Source organism: Hippopotamus amphibius, chromosome 8, assembly GCF_030028045.1.
Source record: "Hippopotamus amphibius kiboko isolate mHipAmp2 chromosome 8, mHipAmp2.hap2, whole genome shotgun sequence".
NCBI classification, from domain to species: Eukaryota; Metazoa; Chordata; class Mammalia; order Artiodactyla; family Hippopotamidae; genus Hippopotamus; species Hippopotamus amphibius.
In genome coordinates, this window is record NC_080193.1 from 16,311,199 (window position 1) to 16,332,733 (window position 21,535).

Sequence of the window (21,535 nt, forward strand, 5' to 3'; positions counted from 1 at the left end):
CCTATACCCAAGAAAACTGAAATCATACGTTCACACAAAAATTTGTACATGAATGTTCACAACAGCATTATTCATAACAGCCAAAAAGTGGAAACAACTCAAATGTCCATCAACTGAAGAACGGATAAACAAAATGTGGAATAACCACACATGGAGTAGAATTAAGCCATAAAAAGGAATAAGTACTGATATATGCTACAACATGGATGACCCTTAAAAACACTATGCTGGAGGAAGAAAGATGGCAGCGAAGTAGAAGGACGTGGAATGCATCCCTCTCCACAGATGCATCAACAATACACCAAAAGACGCAATAATTCCCACAGAGAACCAGCTGAACACCAGCAAATGACCTCAGGCACCAGAAAGGACTGCAAAGATCCTGACATAACTGGGACAAGCAACCTCTGAAGTTTGGACTACTATGAGAAAACAAAGAAACACCATGCAGGCAAAGGAGCAAGAAAAAAACCCACAAGACCAAATAAATGAAGAGGAAATAGGAAAATTGCCTGGAAAAGAATTCAGAGTAATGATAGTAAAGATGATACAAAATCTCAATAACAAAATACAGAAAATACAAGAAACAGTTATTAAGGACTCAGAAGAACTAAAGAGCAAACAAACAGTAATGGATAACAAAATAACTGAAATTAAAAATGCTTTAGATGGTATAAACAGCAGAATAACTGAAGCAGAAGAACGAATAAGTGAGTTGGAAGTAGAATGGGGGAAATAACTGCCACAGAGCAGGAAAGAGAAAAAAGAATAAAAAGAATGGAAGACAGTCTCAGAGACCTTGGTGATAACATTAAGCACACCAACATTCGAATCATAGGCAACCCAGAAGAAGAAGAAAAAAAGAAAGGGTCTGAGAAAATATCTGAAGAGGTTATAGTGGAAAACTTCCCCAACATGGGAAAGGAAATAATTAATCAAGTCCAAGAACTGCAGAGAGTCCCATACAGAATAAACCCAAGGAGAAATACACCAAGGCACATATTAATCAAACTAACAAAAATTAAACACAAAGAAAAAATATTAAAAGCAGCAAGAGAAAAGCAACAAATAACACATAAGGGAAAACCCATAAGGATAACAGCTGATCTTTATGTAGAAATTCTGCAGGCCAGAAGGGAATGGCAGGATACACTGAAAGTCCTGAAAGAGAAAAACCTACAGCCAAGAATACTCTACCCAGCAAGAATCTCATTCAGATTTGATGGAGAAATCAAAAGCTTTACAGACAAGCAAAAGTTAAGAGAATTCAGCACCACCTAACCAGGCTTACAACAATTGCTAAAGGAACTTTTCTAATCAGGAAACACAGAGAAGGAAAAGGCCTACAAAAACAAACCCAAAACAATTAAGAAAATGGTAATAGGAACATACATGTCAATAATCACTTTAAATGTAAACAGATTAAATGCTCCAACCAAAAGACACAGACTGGCTGAATGGATACAAAAACAAGACCCTTATATATGCTGCCTACAAGAAAGCCACTTCAGACCAAGGGATACATACAGACTGAAAGTAAAGGGATGGAAAAAGATATTCCATGCAAATGGAAGTCAAAAGAAAGCTGGAGTAGCAATACTCATATCACACAAATCAGACTTTAAAGTAAAGACTATTACAAGAGACAAGGAAGGACACTACATAATGATCAAGGGATCAATCCAAGAAGAACATATAACAATTGTAAATATCTATGCCGCCAGCATAGGAGCACATCAATACATAAGGCAAATGCTAACAGCTATAAAAGGGGACATCGGCAGTAGCACAATAATAGTAGGAGACTTTAACACACCATTTACAGCAATGGACAGATTCCCCAAGCAGAAAATCAATAAGGACACACAAGCTTTAAATGACACATTAGACCATCTTGACTTAATGGATATTTATAGGACATTCCATCCAAAAACTACAGAACACACTTTCTTCTCAAGTGCACACGCAACATTTTCCAGGATAGATCACATCTTGGGTCACAAACCAAGCCTCAGTAAATTAAAGAAAACTGAAATCATATCAAGCATCTTCTCTGACCACAACGCCATGAGACTAGATATCAATTACAGGAAAAAAACTGTAAAAAATACAAACACATGGAGGCTAAATAATACGCTATTAAACAGCCAAGAAATCACTAAAGAAATCAAAAAGGAAATAAAAAAATATCTAGAGACAAATGACAATGAAAACACAACAACCCAAAACCTATGGAATGCAGCAAAAGCAGTTCTAAGAGGGAAGTTTATAGCAATACAGTCCTATCTTAAGAAACAAGAAAAATATCAAACAACTTAACCTTACACCTAAAACAATTAGAGAAAGAAGAACAAAAAAACCCCAAAGTGAGCAGAAGGAAAGAAATCATAAAGATCAGATCAGAAATAAATGAAAAAGAAAGGAAGGAAACAATAGCAAAGATTAATGAAACTAAAAGCTGGTTCTTTGAGAAGATAAATAAAATTGATAAATCAGGAAAAAAAGGGAGAAGATGCAAATCAACAGAATTAGAAATGAAAAAGAAGTAACAACGGACACCACAGAAATACAAAAGATCATGAGAGACTACTACAAGCAATGATATGCCAATAAATTGGATAACCTGGAAGAAATGGATAAATTCTTAGAAAAATACAATCTTCCAAGACTGAACCAGGAAGAAATAGAAAATATGAACAGATCAATCACAAGCACTGAAACTGAGACTGTGATTAAAAATGTCCCAACAAACAAAAGTCCATGGCCAGATGGATTCACAGGAGAATTCTATCAAACATTTAGAGAAGAGCTAACACCTATTCTTCTTAAACTCTTCCAAAATATAGCAGAAGGAGGAACACTCCCAAACTCATTCTACAAGGCCACCACCACCCTGATACCAAAACCAGGCAAAGATGTCACAAAAAAAGAAAATTACAGGCCAATGTCACTGATGAATATAGATGCAAAAATCCCCAACAAAATACTAGCTAACAGAATCCAACAGCACATTAAAAAGATCATACACCATGATCAAGTGGGGTTTATCCCTGGAATGCAAGGATTCTTCAATATATGCAAATCAATCAATGTGATACATCATATCAACAAATTGAAGGATAAAAACCATATGATCATCTCAATAGATGCGGAAAAAGCTTTTGACAAAATTCAACATCCATTTATGATACAAACTCTCCAGAAAATGGGCACAGAAGGAAATTACCTCAACATAATAAAAGCCATATATGAGAAACCAAAAGCCAACATTGTTCTAAATGGTGAAAAACTGAAAGAATTCCCTCTAAGAACAGGTACAAGACAAGGGTGCCCACTCTCACCATTATTATTCAACATAGTTTTGGAAGTTTTAGCTGCAGCAATCAGAGAAGAAAATGAAACGAAAGGAATCCAAATTGGAAAAGAAGAAGTAAAATTGTCACTCTTTGCAGATGACATGATATTATACATAGAAAACCCTAAAGACTCTACCAGAAAACTGCTAGCACTAATTGATGAATTTAGTAAAGTAGCAGGATACAAAATTAATGCATAGAAATCTCTTGCATTCCTATACACTAACAATGAAAAAGCAGAAAGAGAAATTAAGGAAACTCTCCCATTTACCACTGCAACCAAAAGAATCAAATACCTAGGAATAAACCTGCCTAAGGAGGCAAAAGACCTGTATGCAGAAAACTATAAGACACTGATGAAAGAAATCAAAGACGACACAAACAGATGGAGGGACATACCATGTTCCTGGATTGGAAGAATCAACATTGTGAAAATGACTGTACTACCCAAAGCAATTTACAGATTCAATGCAATCCCCATCAAATTACCAATGGCATTTTTCACAGAACTAGAACAAGAAATCTTACAATTTGTATGGAAATGCAAAAGACCCCAAATAGCCAAAGCAATCTTGAGAAGGAAAGATGGAGTTGGTGGAATTAGGCTTCCTGACTTCAAACTATACTACAAGGCCACAGTGATCAAGACAGTATGGTACTGGCACAAAAATAGAAAGGAAGATCAATGGAACAGAATAGAGAACTCAGAGGTAAACCCAAGCACATATGGGCACCTTATCTTTGACAAAGGAGGCAAGAACATACAATGGAAAAAAGACAGCCTCTTCAATAAGTGGTGCTGGGAAAATTGGACAGAAACATGGAAAAGAATGAAATTAGAACATTTTCTAACACCATACACAAAAATAAACTCCAAATGGATTAAAGACCTACATGTAAGGCCAGACACTATAAAACTCCTAGAGGAAAACATAGGCAGAACACTCTATGACATACATCAAAGCAAGATCCTATTTGACCCACCTCCAGAATAACGGAAATAAAATCAAGAATAAACAAATGGGACCTAACGAAACTTAAAAGCTTTTGCACAGCAAAAAGAAACCATAAACAAGACAAGAAGACAACCCTCAGAATGGGAGAAAATACTTGCCAACAAAGCAACGGACAAAGGATTAATCTCTAAAATATACAAGCAGCTCATGCAGCTTAATACCCAAAAACGCAAATAACCCAATCCACAAATGGGCGGAAGACCTAAATAGACATTTCTCCAAAGAAGACATACACATGGCCAACAAACACATGAAACGATGCTCAACATCACTAATCATTAGAGAAATGCAAGTCAAAGCCACAATGAGGTATCACCTCACACCGGTCAGAATGACCATCATCAAAAAATCTAGGAACAATAAATGCTGGAGAGGGTGTGGAGAAAAGGGAACTTTCCCGCACTGTTGGTGGGAATGTAAGTTGGTACAGCCACTATGGAAAACAGTTTGGAGGTTCCTTAAAAAACTAAAAATGGAACTATCATATGATCCAGTAATCCCACTCTTGGGCATATACCCAGAGAAAACCATAGTCCAAAAAGAAACATGTACTGTAATGTTTATTGCAGCACTATTTACAATAGCCAGGACATGGACGCAACCTAAATGCCCATCAACAAATGAATGGATAAAGATATGGCATATATATACACAATGGAATATTACTCAGCTATAAAAAGGAATGAAATGGAGCTATATGTAATGAGGTGGATAGACCTAGAGTCTGTCATACAGAGTGAAGTAAGCCAGAAAGAGAAAAACAAATACTGTATGCTAACTCATATATACGGAATCTAAAAAAAAAAAAAGGTACTGATGAGCCCAGTGACAGGACAAGAATAAGGTGCAGAGAATGGACTGGAGGACACAAGGTTGAGGGGCCGGGGGGCGAAAGGGAAGCTGGGATGAAGTGAGAGAGTAGCATAGACATATATATACTACCAACTGTAAAATAGATAGCTAGTGGGAAGTTGCTGTATAACAAAGGTAGATCAACTCGATGATGGGTGATGCCTTAGAGGGCCGGGATGGGGAGGGTGGGAGGAGTCACGGGAGGGAGGGGATATGGGGATATGTGTATAAATACAGCTGATTCACTTTGGTGTACCTCATAAACTGGTACAAGAGTGTAAAGCAATTATATTCCAATAAAGAGCTTAAATAAAGAAAAAAACACTATGCTAAGTGGAGAAGCCAGATACAAAAGGCCATATACTGTATGATTCCATTTATATGGAATATCCAGAATTGACAAACCCCCAGAGCAGAAAGTAAATTAGTGGTTGCCAAGGGATGCAGGTAATTGAGAGTAACTGCTGACAGGTACAGGTTTTCTTTTTGGGGTGATAAAAATGTTCTGGAATTACACAGTAGAGATGGTTGTACAACATTGTGAATATACTAAAAACCTGAATTGTACACTTTCAAATGATGAATTTTTATGTTATGTGAATTTTAGCTTAACTAGAAAAAAGAAAAAATAGTTGTGAGTTTGGTCTCCTGAAAAACTTGATTTGGATTTGTGGTATAACGGAAAAGAAGTCTGATCTTTGAATCAGCAAATCTAGCTTTAAGTTATTTCTGCTGCCAATCAGCTGCATGATCTTAAGGACATCACTTCACTTCTCTAAGCCTCAACAGTCTCATCTATGAAGAGAGAACAATTAATGCCTCACAAAGTTGTGAGATGCATGAAATGTGAAATCATTAGTAAACTCTAAAGCCCTTCACAAATGAAGAACTCTACTGTTATTTTGTATACTTAATTTTTTAAAATCCTAAACTGTACAGAATACTCCATGATTTCAAGTTTTTATCACTGGCACGTGATGTAACCAGCTTTTACTGTCATAGATGAATAGCATCCTGAATTTGTAGCAATTATCCTGTGGGCACTAGTGGTACAGCATGTCATAGACATGTAATTCTAACCTTCACAGTGAAAAGTAGCATGGAATGACGGTTATGAACAAAGGCAAAGAAATGAGTTTTAATCTAGGTTTTTCAGCAGTCCAGACCTTGAGCAAACACATAACTTCTTCGACCATCAGTGTATCAGTGTACTGTAAAGTGTGTGTGTGTGTGTGTGTGAATGACCCAATAGTAGGAGCTATAAGATTCATTGAGATATTTGTTATATAAGGCACATATTGCAATATCTGGTACCTAGCAAGCATTCAATAATCAGCAGTTGTTATTATTATTTCCATTTTGTGGAGGAACAGGTTCAAACGATGGGTCTAAGTTTATGAGACAAATCTGAAGCATGACCAGGAATAAAGGATAGGTACTTTGTACACCAGCTCAGGTAATCGGGATGGGGATGATTCACGCCCTTCTTATGTGTTTTTATAGCATCCTATGGATCTCTACAGCATTGCATCAGCCAAAGAGTTTAATTTTTGCTTAGCAGTTAAAGACATAGTCTTATTCAGCACTAGTACCAGGTCTTACACAAATAGTCAGTAAATATTTACTGAATAAACCAATGAATAAAGACTGTTATTATTGGCTGTAACTACAACCAAGCATCAACACAAAAATCCAAAGCATTAACTAGACATTTCCAAATATCCATGCTTTTACATATATAAAACATTTTCTATTTTAAAAGTTCTCATTTGGGGGTCCTATCTGCTCTTTGGCATCAATACAAAGAAAGGCACACATTTCAAAAAAAAAAGTAGGAACGTAAACTGATGCAGCCACTATAGAAAATGGTATGGAAGTTCCTCAAAAATTTAAAGACAGAACTACAAATGATCCAGCAATTCTACTTCTGGGTATATATCCAGAGGAAATGAAATTACTATCTCGAAAAGATATTTGCATCCCAGGTTCACTGCAGTGTTACTTACTATAGCAAGACATGGCAACAATCTAAGTGTCTATCAACAAAGGAACTGATAAAGAAAATGTGGTGTGTGTGTATAAAATACAATTTTATTCAGCCATAAAAAAGGAAATCTTCCATTTGCAACATGGATGGACCTTGAGGGCATTATGCTAAGCGAAATAAGCCAGACAGAGAAAACAAATACTGTATAATCTCACTTATACATGGAATCTAAAAAAAAAATTTTTTTTTTTTTTTTTTCACAGATACAGGGACAGATTGGTGGTTGCCGGAGGCAGGAGGTGGTGGTTGGGGGAAATGGGTGAAGGTGGTGAAAAGTTAAAAACTTAGTTATGAGATAAATAAGCTCTGGAGATGTAATGCACAGCATGGTGATTATAGTTAACAACACTGTATTGTATATTTGAAAGTTGCTAAAAGAGTAAATCTTAAAATCTCTCTCACAAGGAAAAAAAATTGTAACTATATAAGGTCATAGATTGTGTGTATGTGAATGTCTGGGGGTGTGATGAGAACTCTTTAGAATTTACTCTCTTAGCAACTTTCATATATAATACACAGCAGTGTTGATTCTATTTATCATGTACATCACATCCCGTGACTGATGTTGACTAAATTTACTATGGTAGTCATTTCACAATATATACATATATCAAATCATTATGTTGTATACTTTGACTAATACACTGTTGTGTCAATTATACCTCAATAAGACTGGAAAAAAAAATAAAAGGAAGAACAAAAGAAAAAGTTTTCATTTGGGTGTCCTATATGTTCTTTGGCATCAATACAAAGGAAGGCATGTACTATTTCAAGACAGGAGACTGACAGAGAATTAAAGCAACAGACACTCAACTGAAGTCACAAGTATTCTTATGTTTAAGCTTCTGAGTATATAGTTTGTCTTCCCTAATAGAACTTCCTAACAGCTTCGTGAGGACACGAATTAATTTCAGTATCCCTTTGCAGAGCCTAAGTTACACACAGTAGGCACTTAACTATGCTCAGTTTACTTAAAGAATTGGGTAAGAATATTTCTTGTCTATATAAAATGTATTGCTCACATTTAAATCTATTGTGCAAAGGATGGGAGGTTGTCAATACCAGAACTAAATCTCTTCACGTGTGGCTGGCTGTATCATTTTAAGAAAGAAAACAAAATCATATAGACAGATACACACACACACACACACACATACATATATATACATAGTTTCTCATAAAGAAATCAAACATGTCAAACTATAACCAGTTACAAAACTGTCTTCATTTGCCTTGCATATTTCTATAAATGAGATGACAGACCTGACCCAAACAGGAAAAATATTCAGGTCCTTTCAATATCACTAGGATTGCTGACTTTACTTCTAGGCAGGTATGATGAAAATACTACTACTTTGTCTTCTTTTCCTTCAAATCACTGTCAGATACTTCAGCATTATGGTAGGAACAGTGAAAGATTTAATTGTAAAATATGGTCCTTGTTCTCAAAATGGTAACACCATTAGTGAAGATAAGGCAATGGATGATATAAAATGCTATGCACATTTTCATTCACTGGATTGCTAATTTAAAAATCACCTGGGAAGGACAAATATCATATGATATCACTTACGTGTGGAATCTATCTTAAAAAAATTATACAAATGAACTTATATACAAAGCAGAAATACATTCAACAGACATGGAAAACAAACATTGTTACCAAAGGGGAAAGGGGGCAGGGAAGGATAAATTAGGAATTTGGGATTAACATATACACACTACTATAAATAAAACAGATAACCAACAAGGACCTACTATATAGCACAGGGAACTCTACTCAGTATTTTGTAATAACCAATGAGGGAAAAAAATTCTAAAAAAAAAAAAAAGATATATATGTATGTATTACCGAATCACTTTGCTGTCCACCTGAAACTAACACAACACTGTAAATCACCTATACTTCAATTTAAAAAAAAAACCACCTGGGAGTTTGCAGCAAAACAGTGAGAGCTGAAATAGGAAAAGTTTCAAACAGGAAGTAAACTTTACATAGGGTCCTGAAGAAAAGTTTAAAATCTGAATAGGTGGAGAGAAGGGAGGAGGGCTTTTTGAGGGAAATAAATAGTACCAGAGGCACAGACTTGAATCAGCAGTGTTTGAGAGAGAGACTGACTTTAACAGAGCAGAAAGAATGGGCCAAGGCACAGAGGAAATGAAATTGGATAAGCAGCGTGGGACAGAATAGCAAGGGCGCTGAAAGTCAGGCAGAAGAGGTTAGATTTAATGTGGGGGAAAACAGGGAGCCAGTGAAGCTTTCAGATAAGGGGCGAGACGTGCTGAAAGTAGCAGCATTTAAAGAAGGTTGATCAGGATGAGTTGGAAAAAACAAACGGAAATGAAGGAAGGCAACTGTGGTAATCCAGGAATGAGGGGTAAGGGTCTGAGTGAGTGGGGCAGATGCACACAGATAGAGTGCACCTCAGTGGCAAGGTGATGGGCCTTGAGACTGTAAAATCAGGGGGTATCAGAAACAAGGCATAGACTAATCCAGGGACTGGCTACCAGGTAAAGGGGTCATACCACAGATTAAGACCTGGACATTTCAAACACTAGAAATACATTCACGAGGCCTAAATGTTTCTCAAGTGCCCTAAAAGTAGTTTCATTGTTTTGCTTAGTAAATTTACTGCAGGTGCCCCCCAAATTTCACAACTGCTTTGCTAACACAGCCCTGTGAAAATCGGCTTAGGTAAAAATTAGCTGTTTTTTCAATACATTTTTCAATACAAGATGAATTAACCCATTACAGGATATGAGCCCCCAGAGACTAACATGATGAAAAGAGAAAAACATTCTCCTTTATACTTGAGTGTGTATTCTTTACTGTCCGGTTCCAGTCCCCCTCCGCCAAAAAACAAAACAAAACACACAAAAAACGAACTCACCCCCCAAAAGCCCAACTTATTTTTTTTAGCTGATCTAAAATCTTGAAACATAGTCCTGACTTCATCTGGTAGTGATCCAGTAAGAAGAAAACCAACTCTAGTGAGAAAATGAATTACAAAATCAACACTTTGCCATGTTGCTTTCCTGAGTTGTGCTATCAAATTGGGAAGAAATTCTCTGAAGTGAAAAACAAGGAGAAAAACGTTACTAAAGCTAAATTTAGCAGACTCATTTTTTTGACTCAACATTTAAATCTACAGTCAACTCTTCCCTGCTTCAACTCTCCCCTTAGAATGGGTAGTGAGTACAGAAGTGGCATAAAGAAGATTTACAGATTTCATTCACATGCTCCCATGGTCCTTTCAAATTCTTCTATTATTGCAACACTGACCCTACTATCTGTACATGATTGCATGCATTGTTTTATAGCTCTTCTCATGATCATTTTCTGGTAGAGCTGTGAATAAGACTTGAAATGTCCCAAAATAGCAAAAGCCACCCTATCTACTAGCACTTACTGAGCTCTTCCTCTACAGTGTGTGGTTAAACTTGTGCTTTTCGTACACAATCTCATGTAATCCTCACAGCAATCCTGTGAGGTAAGTACCACGATTATGCCGATTTTACAGTTGAAGAAACCGAGGCTTTGGGAGTTAAGGGGTTTGTACAAGGTCACAAAGGTAGTGAGCTGGTAAGTGGCAGATCTGTTCATCTGACATGCTCTTGTGAATCATTAGATTATACTGTCAACCCCAAATATATGTGAGCAAAACCAAAAGTGAGAGATAAAGAACCAGGGCATGCTATTCACTGTGTAAAAGGGTTTGGGAGGAGCATCAGCGATACAGATGGATAGATTCCTTGACTCGTTTCTAACCTTTCCGTATCCTGAAGCCACCACACTCTATTTCTGAAGGAGAGTGGGGCACTGCTATGAAATGGGAGTGCACTGTCTCCTCTTGTGGCAGGACACATATTACATGACTGTTTCATGGTACTGACAGGATCTCCATATCTTAATTTGATTCACATCTTAAAAAACAAACAAAAACAACCATTATTTAGATCAGCCAGGACAAGACGAATTAGGCTGACTGGTGACATCAAAATGCTTTAAAAAAGTATTTTCTGGGAATTCCCTGATGGTCCACTGGTTAGGACTCTGCGTTTCACTGCAGAGGGCAAGGGTGCAATCCCTGGTCGCGGAACTAAGATCACTCAAGACATGTGACGCAGCCAAAAAAAAAAAAAGTATTTTCTTGATAGAATTCCAGTGACCTGAGCAACCTACATAACTCCTACCAACGACCCTGAAATAGAAACTAGCTTTTTAAAGATACTTCTCAGTACATGAAATATACTCATAAGAAAACACTTTTAAAAATAACTTTCCTCCTTATGCATCTGGGCAGAGATGTCATATTTCCTCCACAAAGCTTCCTTTTATGTTGCAACAGTAAGAATCTCAATTTCAAACTGAACCAGAACAATTGAGAACTGCGAACTCCTTCACAAGAGATGATTATTTTTAATAGTTTTTATATAAATTGTCTAAATATGACTGGACACTTTACATTGTAACTCCGAGATACTCTTCACTAGAGGAGTAAAGCAGTTATAGTTTCAAGTTCTGTTTCCCCTCACCCCTCTCTTTTTTTCTGCTAACACATGGTCTTTCACAAAAGAGTCAGTGTGATCTCTGCAGACTGCAGATAACGGATATGACCATGGTAAACTCAAGAAGATTTAGCACACGTCAAGTAATTCAGAAGTTTAAAACTTATCTGTGTATGAAACCAGCAAACAGTTATAACTGGTTAAATAAACATGTACAAATTAATAGGATGCAATTAGTAACCACTACTTTTCCCTCCAACTAGTGGTGTTTTGGCGTGCTGCCACACAATCTGCAATAATCTGTCACTACTGTGAAGCCCCACCAACTTCCTCTGCCCCACCCCCAGCCAAACTCTGACTGGGATACTTCTGGAGTCCTACTATACTGCTCAGATAATCATAGAAGTCCTCCTTATCTATGAATACTGAAATTTACCTAATTTGTTCTTTTATGTCTTTAACATTCATAAATCTTAAGGAAAAAAACATGCTATATGATCACATTTCAAAGATTATTTGAAGGTTTTAATTTTCTTTTTTATATGTAAGAAAGAATAGCACCCCCAAATCAGTAACATCCACTGCAATGCTTCTTGAATGAAAATGTGTCCTATGTACAATTATAAGACTTTAATTTACACATCTAGCATATAAAACACTAGGAGTTTATAGAAGTCAGGGTTATACACATTTCATTTGAGCCTTGTTCCAAGAGCCTGGTAAATTTGGGAAAGAAACTATTAAGGTAGCTTTCCTGGTTTATAAAATGTTTTGCATGAATTTTCTGACATACAAACTATGATATTAAAAAATTATGTACTTGCCTACTTCATCTAATTTCACTTCATGGACTAGAGTAGTTCCATCAATTATTACCTCATGCCTAAGATATTTTAAGATATTTTATTTTTATATTTTAATAAGTAACTACCCTGACATACTAAACAAAGAAAAAAATTACAAAACAAAGTAAATGTGATCAAATCTTCTGACCTTTCTGTCTCTAAATGTGGTACTGCATTAAACAAAAACAAAAACAAAAAACTGCTCTGCTTTCACTCCTTTTATCCCTTTCTCTAAAAGAAGAAAAATAGGAAGTGGCCTTGTTATTTTTTAAGATCTCCAGGATGAATACTGTGCCATGTTGAGTACCTTAATTTTGAAATACTGTCTTATAGTAATAATATCACTTATTACCATAAATTTCATCCATTTAATAAAGATTGGCTTTTAGTATATTTAAAATTTTTGTTTAAAAGACTCTTCTGACAAGATTTTGATGTTTTATTTGTGGCTCAGTATTTACCTTATTTACCTTAGAGAAAGGAAAAATCAAACAATTTGAAAAAAATTCCCACTAATATTTATTCGTAGAATAGCAAACTACAAATTAAAATAAATAGAGCATGAGTCCAGTGACTTTTGAGGTTGATTACTCTCAGCTGGACTTTGAGCTAAGGCCATAAATATTCACATGAAACTCAATGGAGTTTATTAGCTATGTTTAGACACAAACCATATTTATAATCAAACATTAAATGTAAAACAAAACACCAAGCTTACTCTCAGTAGATCTCCTCAAATGCATGTCCTACATTCCCAATCTAACATACGAAAGACTTTAAAAATTCTTTATTTAGCTAGAGCAATCAGTAAGATTGCCCCAGAGATGACTTTCTTTAAAAGGCTGCCTCCTATTCACTTAGGAAAGATAAAATTGAACTCCGCTTAAGTTGTAAGAACAAGACCACGCTGTCAGCACCTTCATCCCGAGAAAGGAAGTTATTATAGACATGGTTTTATAAATGAGGCTTAGAGAGAGTACTTCCTGGTCAGACAGTTAACATCAACAGCATTTTATATAGCTTTACATTTCGACATTTAGGAAGGAACTTCCTAAAAACTTTTCCTGATTATTTTCCTCCAGACCCTACAACAGAGGAAAACTGGCTCAAGCTAAACAAATCTTATGGTAAAGTCTACGAAATTCTTTCAGTGCCTACGTTATGATATCATGTAAATATCAGAGCTGGTTGATATTACTGACAATAGCAGCTTAAGTGTTAGTTATTGCACATTTACGCACCCTCCACCACCCCCCTCCCTATGTGACAGAGTGAGGTTTCAGGGGACACGACATTAGCAGGTAAAGAAAGAACTTAAAGGAGGACAACTCACCAATTCCTTGCTAATGAAGAAAGTGCCAGTAACCGTTCACATTTTCATTTTCAAATATAAATTCTCTTTTAAGCTTATATTTAAAAACAAAACAAAACAAAAACACACCCCATCCCCACCCCCCCGCCCCAAACACACCTCCAAGAAACCTTGTACAATCCTAAAAAAGGAACTGCAGATAAAAAAAGCGTGGCCTGGGCGCTGCTCATTACTATCGGTATTGCAAGCTCAAGTATTTCCTGTTACAACGCCCATTGGTTCCCACAGGTGCAAGTGCCTATGGGTGTTGCCAATTTACCCTTCCTTTGGTAAGTGAACCACTGAAGGAGATTTCAGGTTGGCACAATCAATGCTGAGAACTATTAGGGCAGAGCTACCTTGGGCTAATACCAATAGTCTCCCAAACTAGGCTGACTGTGGATTGACAATTACCTAATTCAAAAGGGCTGTAGAAAATTTATTTCAATAGACTTCAATGATTTTTCTAAGATGCACCGTTATTAGGAAGGTATGTGACTTCACTCAACAAATATATAATTAATTGCTTTCTCTGTGCAAAGCACTGTTCTAGGCACTAGGAACACAGTAATGAACAAAACAAAGTCCCTATGGTCATTCATACACCATCTAGTAGACTTTTAACTATTTCATATGTAACGAGAAAGCTTCCATAAAGGCAGAGACTTAAGAAATTTTATGGAAATTTGGAAGGTCAATTATAGTGCTTATTACTAAAAAGCACTGTAATTAAGGCCACACCACCTTAAAATTAAAAGAATTTCTCCAGAATCCAGTACATAAAAACAGGACTCTTTACGTTTTCAATGATTCAAAAAGGCCAGGTTGGAGGCAATGGCGTATGTTCCAGCAGGGAAAAGGGAAAACTTCTCACCATGAGTCACCAATGACTAAGTTATTTTAATTCAGGCTTAAAACACATTTCAAACCCAATTACTTGTACATGCAGAAAACTGATAACCCCAAATTAACATCAGGAGCTTGATTTGACCAATTTTCAGGGTTAATATCAGCATCTCAGAAACACAAGTGAAGTGCTCTTAATGGGATAATGCCTCTGTACTGAATTTTGTTATAATTTTGGTCTTATAAGTCTTTAGCGCCTAAGGGCCATGTCAGCAGCTTCCATTAGATTTTATTACAATGAACGCAGCTTTCTTCGATTATAGCCAGATTAGAACACGATCATCTTGGATGTATGATTTCGTGGTAGGAATGGCTTTTATTTGTATTCAAAAAAACAAAAATACGCTAAATTCAAGGCTGCTCAAAAAAAAATGTAAAGCCCAGTGAAAAAACATACAGATAAACTCTAGTCTTCCCAGCCATACTTTACTTCCTTAGGATTTTTACTTCCTATGTTTCAAATAACAAAATCTTCTTTTTAGCCAACAAATTGGAGGAATTCCCACAGCCAAATCCATCTATTTAGTCAGTCAATAAATCTTTTTTGAGCAACTACTACATGCTAGGTGGGCACTGTTTTATGACCTGGGGAGACAGCAATGAACAACAAAAAAAAATCTCTGCTTTCACGGAGTCTAAATTCCTGTGTAGGGACATAAGACAAACAAAGGCATAAATAAAATATCTGGTGTGTCAGACTGGTGTCCTCTCCCCAGTATGAATAAGAATACAATAGGAAGGATAAGGATGACAATAGGCTTATTTGTTCATAGTTGCAAGTTGCTTATATCATAAAGTAAGGAATTTCCCTTTGAAGACCAGAGTAGTAGAGCTCTCCCAGCCTCCATCTCTGACTCAATTGAACACCACCTTCTGTTGCAAATGACAGAAAACCTTATTTCATTTGTTCCTAATACCTAGAGGAAGGAAAACAGACTTCCAAAGACCTGAAGTTGGAACCCATTCCTTACACACAAAAAACATCACTTAAGGAAACAAAACAACAAATCCCCAACACTCAAAGGTCACTTTAGGGAGTCATGCTGAAAGTGGACATACAAGTTTCCAAATACTACCATGGGCATCAATTTACCAACTGTCAGGGTCAGAAGTAAATCCTTCACTTAAGAATGATCCATTATCTTCACTGGTAGCAATGATTATATTTAAATATTATTTTCGAACTAAAAATAAGTGTTTAAATTTAATGCAATTTGACAAATATTTATTGAACATACACTAGATGCAAGACACGGTTAGGTGTGTAAGACACCATCCTTTTAAAATCAAGAAGATGGACATTTAGGAAGAATAAGACAAGTACAAACCCTAAAATGTATTATCACAGAGACTATTAGTGTAGTAAGAAAATGTACAAAGCAAGTACTTAGGGAATTTAAAGGAGAGAGTAGCAAGAAAGATGGTCAGGGAAGGCCCAGGAAAGATGGCATTAAAAGTAGGTCTGGGGACTTCCCTGGCAGTCCAGTGGTGAGGACTTGGCGCTCTCACTGCCAGGGCCTGGGTTTGATCCCTGGTTAGGGAACTAAGATCACGCGAGCCACGCAGCACAGCCAAACAAAACAAAACAAAACAAAACAAAAACCAGAAAACAAAGTCTGAAATATGAGGAACAGAAAAGGCATCCTAGGGAAAAGAAATGTCAGGAACAAAGGCCTGAAGGTGGCAAATCAGTAAGCGGCTGGCTGTAAGCAGGCTGTTCTGGCCAGGGCACAGGAGATAGATATAGATATATAGATAGAGGTATAGATGGATTATGGGGCTATAGGAACCCCATAACAGGTTGATAAACCTGTACTGAATTTAGAAGGCCAAGGGGTATTAAAGGTTTTGAACACAGGAGTGACAAAATCAAAGCTGTCCTTTAGGGGGAATTAGAGAGCAACAGCGAATATAGGAAGGACGAAAAAGGAAAGGAGACTGGAAAATTGTCACAGTAATCCTTCCCTAGCACATTATTGGGGCTCTCATTAGCTCTTTCTTGGACCTTTAAGAGGTATAAAGTAAAAAGTGTACTGAGTTGAGAAACCAGATCTAGGTCACAGTGGTCAAGTCTGCCACTGTCTGTATGGCTTTGGGCAGTCACTCACCCTGAGTCTCAATTTCCCTATATGTGGATCTATTAATTATTCTTTTTGGAGCCAGGAGCCATGGGATTCATCAAGGGAATATAGTGAGGGTAGAGCAAAAACAGCACTAAAAAATTGTTTCAAGGGACTTCCCTGGTGGTGCAGTGGTTAAGAATCCGCCTGCCAATGCAGGGGACATGGGTTCGAGCCCTGGCAGGCAACATCCCACGTGCCACTAAGCAACTAAGCCCGTGAGCCACAACTACTGAGCCCGCAAGCTACAATTACTGAAGCCTGCACGCCTAGAGTCCATGCTCCACAAGAGGAGCCACCGCAATGAAAAGCCTGCACACCACAATGAAGAGCCTGCACACCGCAATGAAGAGCAAGCCCCCTGATTGCCACAACTAGAGAAAGCCTGTGCGCAGCAACGAAGACCCAATACAGCCCAAAACAGATATAAATAAATAAAATAAATCTTTCAAAAAATTGTTTCAAGTGATTAAAATAATGAGCTACCACTTATTTAACACTTCCTATGCATTTACCACTGCGCTTGGCGCTTTACATAAATTGTTTCATTCTTTCCTTGTAAGAATTTTGTGAGGTCCACATTCTTATTTCATAGATGAGAGAATTGAGAGCTTTAAAGACTTAAGTAACTTGTAACCAGGGTAAGTCAGCTGGCATAGTGACAAAGCCAAAATAGGTGCCTAGGTCTCTCTGAGTCTGAGGCCCTTTCTCCTTCCAATGTATAGTATCATGCTGTTTCTTACATGGCAAATAAATAATGTTAACATTTGTTCTTGGGTTCCAACAGAATCACTCTTTTAACACCCTTTTGATGTACTAAAAGCCCTCAGTGAGGATAAGAAAATGTGAATATAAATATAATCTATGATTTTACCAATTATTAATTCATTCCCTCATTCAACTGACATCTAGTGAGCATCCCTCATACTTTGTGTCTGGCACTATACTTGGCAAAGATGAACAAGACCATCTCTGCCCTCAAAGTGCTCACAAATTTGTAAAAGACAAACACATGTAAACAAGGGACTGGTATACAATGACAGAAGAGAAATTTGCACAAGAGACGAGGGAGGGATGCATAAAGGTACGTGAAGCATAATATTGTAATTTTTGTATCTCTGCTATTAAATCTTGACCTAGATCAGTTAAAAACTGTATCTATGTGGTTTTGGGAAATATTTGTGTATTTACACACAAAGCCTTCAAGAAGTAAAGGCTAATGTTCACATCGGAATGGAAAATTGGCCATGAACTCCGACTCTGTTTTGTGTGCCTACTGCCAAGGACTAATTAGGTTATTAGTTTATTTAAGAAAGCATTCTGACTTGATTAGTGCCATCTATTGTAATGGGTAAATAAAATGTATTTGAATTGTCATAAGCCTTGATTGCTATGGACAAAAGCCAGTGTCATTAGACAGAAAGTGAGACGTACAAAAATAAATACTGCACAGAGTCCTAGTTTGATTTGGAAATAAAAGGTTATCCCGTTGTCCATCAAAAATAGTGGAGGAAAGTAAAATTGACGTCTTCCAATGAGTACTTTGATAATTGACTAAAATAATAAGCAGAACAAATATGGGGTTGATTTTGCTATCCATCATTATCCCTGAGGCTAGGGGTGAGGTGAAAGGGCCCCAAACACTAAACTCCAGCGTGTCAGTGCCCAGTGTTAGGAGCTAAAGCCAAATGGGCTGCATGGGAGTAGGTTCTGCTGGGTGTAAAACATTCATTCCAAGGCATGCTCCTTTTCTCACTCACTCTGGGGATGATAAATGTGCATTTGTGAGATAGACCGTGGTGAGGAGCAGATCTGTGTTAAATCAAGAAACTGACCCCTATGTCATTCTGCTGTAAAATAGAAATAATTTACAAAGACTTTAAATATACTCCAATGTCTCCAAGAAATCTCAGGTCAGACAGAAAGAATGCATTAGGTTGATTTATAAAGTATTTAGGTAACTTTAACAACATGTAACTGGAATGATAAAATTTACCAATTTAATTCCTACTATCATAAAAATTCTCAATACTTGTTTTTAATTTGGGGCCCATAGCTTATAAATCAGTTACATCACATTTTGGCCCATAAATTCAACATATCTAATCCATAGTCAATTAGACATAACTAAATTTTTTTTTACTAAGGTGTGTCTGAGTTTAAGAACAGTAACAAACTTTTAATGTATCCTCGCAAATGACAAAGTAACCAATTAAATGGATATTAAAGCTAAATAATCACAAAACTAAACTGTACAAATATCCCACAACTCAAAGCTACTAATTCAAAACTATCCTCTCTGATTGATGGGAATCTCTCATTGAAGACTGAAAAGAAGTCTTCTCTTAGGACAGTCACAAAGCAATTTTTGATGGAAGCTTTCTGTCTGTCAGTCTGCTTTCTTTTTAGGAGGAGGGAAGAAACAAAGACTGGAGGAAAAGATTATAAAGGAAAGATGCTTTTAATGGCTCTAAGATAAACTCAAAATAAATAGACTCTAAAGTAAAAGTACCAATACTTACTTTTCATTCATTCTCCCATACCACTGAAACCAACAAGTATGAACACTGGCAAGCAATGAGAACTTTTATTCAGGTTGGCTTAAACATTAAACCAAATTAGATATCAAGGTAGACTCTAAGATTACAATGGTTTGACTGTATATGACTCAAGTGGTAAAGAAAGTATAAAATGGGTTATTGTACTTACTGGACAGTACTTGCATCCTGCTAAACTAAGACTAAGAATAGTTGAAGAACTCTATACCAAGAAGAACTTGCATTCTCTGGTGGCTATAACCATTCATATGGAAGTGTAAGGCTCCTTAATCTCTTCTTTTGATTATATTTTTTCAGTTGAAAAGAAAGTTAAAATGAGCATAGGTGTAACTAATTTACATATTAAGAGCTTCTCAAAGTGTAGTTTTATGTAGTAAAATAAATGAAAATAAATTCCCACAGAATTCCTACCCTCCTAACCGACCCACCCCCCCACCCCCATGCCCCCAGGAATAAACAGTCCCTTTTCATCACTAAAAGTTCTATTACAATGACTCTTCATCGTCTCTTGGTGAATACCATAACATGTGGCTGAAATGACTGCTTTAGTAATCACTTGGGGGAGTATCAGAACACTTTCTTTTCTTACAAGGAATCAAATTTAAAGTTTCATCTTGAGAAACTACCATTTGTACCAGGCAGAAATGAGCTAACAAGCATGACAGAAGAGCTTATCTGCTCAAAATTTCTATTACTTTGCAGAATTATTGTTACTGAGATTCCCAATCCTTCCAGAGACCATTTCATACGGTACATGCCCTACTTAATGAATATATCCCCTTTAGTAAATAACCCTCTTGAGTAAACTGAACTTACTTTTAGTTGAACTCTATCTAGGGTTCTGGAAAAACAAATTTAATGTAAAAAAGTTACACCTAATACATCTTAAATGCAGTGTCTCATATTTTAAGTTTGTATTTGTATATTTACTGTTGTTCCTCTCATTTCGATAACTTCTGTTTCTTAGGGGAGGATGTCTAGGTAGTGGAATTTTCATAACCACACCAAGCTTCAGCTCTCTGAAACCATATAAAAACTGTTCTGTATCAGGTAATATCAAATAAAAATCCTCAAATGACACATCCCTCTACTTATTAACACCCTGATGTAAGATGTCTTCAGTAATTTTTGTCTTGGATTTAAATAGGCAGTTCTCTGTAAGCCTTCTACATTGTGTCTCTGGGAAATAATACAGCATTCCTTTCTTCCTCTTAGTTGCCCATTACCGAACAGGGGCAAAGGCTTCCAATAAGACATTATTCTAAACCTGAAACAAAGAAGATATCTAAATAACTGCAAAATGATAGAGTAATTACATTCCCCAGTATTTCCCCCACACCATCATTTTCTAAGACTACTTCTATGAAAAAGAAACCCTCCGCAAAGATAAGGGATAAGGAGAAGCAACATACAGAGAAAAAGAGGTTAAAAAACTCAAATACAAAACTGCTGGGTACAACCTTAACAAAGCATGTGCATTCAAGGTAGTCAGGGCAGTATTAACATATCCTAAGTACTCTGAACAGCTACCCTGGTTATTAGTTTAATTTTCACATCCGTCAAAGCAGGAGGCTCACCCTCCCCCACCCCCCCTAAAATCCCACCGCCTATCGCTTTCCACTATTTGTTTCAGCATTTTAATAGACACACTCTTGCCTCCCACCAGCGCAGTGTATGGTTTAAATAGGCTTATCTCTCTCCTTAGCTTGTCCTGGAATTATGCCTAAAGCTCAGTCCTGGTAGCTTTTAGGATGAGAAATCTAATTGGAAAGTGCTGCTGTTAGTTTAGCGACTCCGATACCTCTTTTCAAAATTTAGTTTGACCTTGCAACTATCTTTCCAACACATCAAAGATAAACAGTCAAACTTAGTACACAGTTCCTTTAAGTCTGCATTTTAAACACTGATACGGATGTGCTGCCCAACCTGAAAAAGTTTCTGAGCTCCTTGCTGAGCCGAAGTGAAAAAGACAGGG

General features: G+C 36.8%; 1 protein-coding gene across 2 annotated transcripts in view; it reads right to left on the bottom strand.

Annotated features, from left to right (window-relative positions):
- The window catches only part of TAOK3 (TAO kinase 3), a 176,746-nt gene that overhangs the window by 153,919 nt on the left and 1,292 nt on the right, over window positions 1–21,535 (bottom strand). The gene's annotated exons all lie outside the window — the stretch shown is intronic.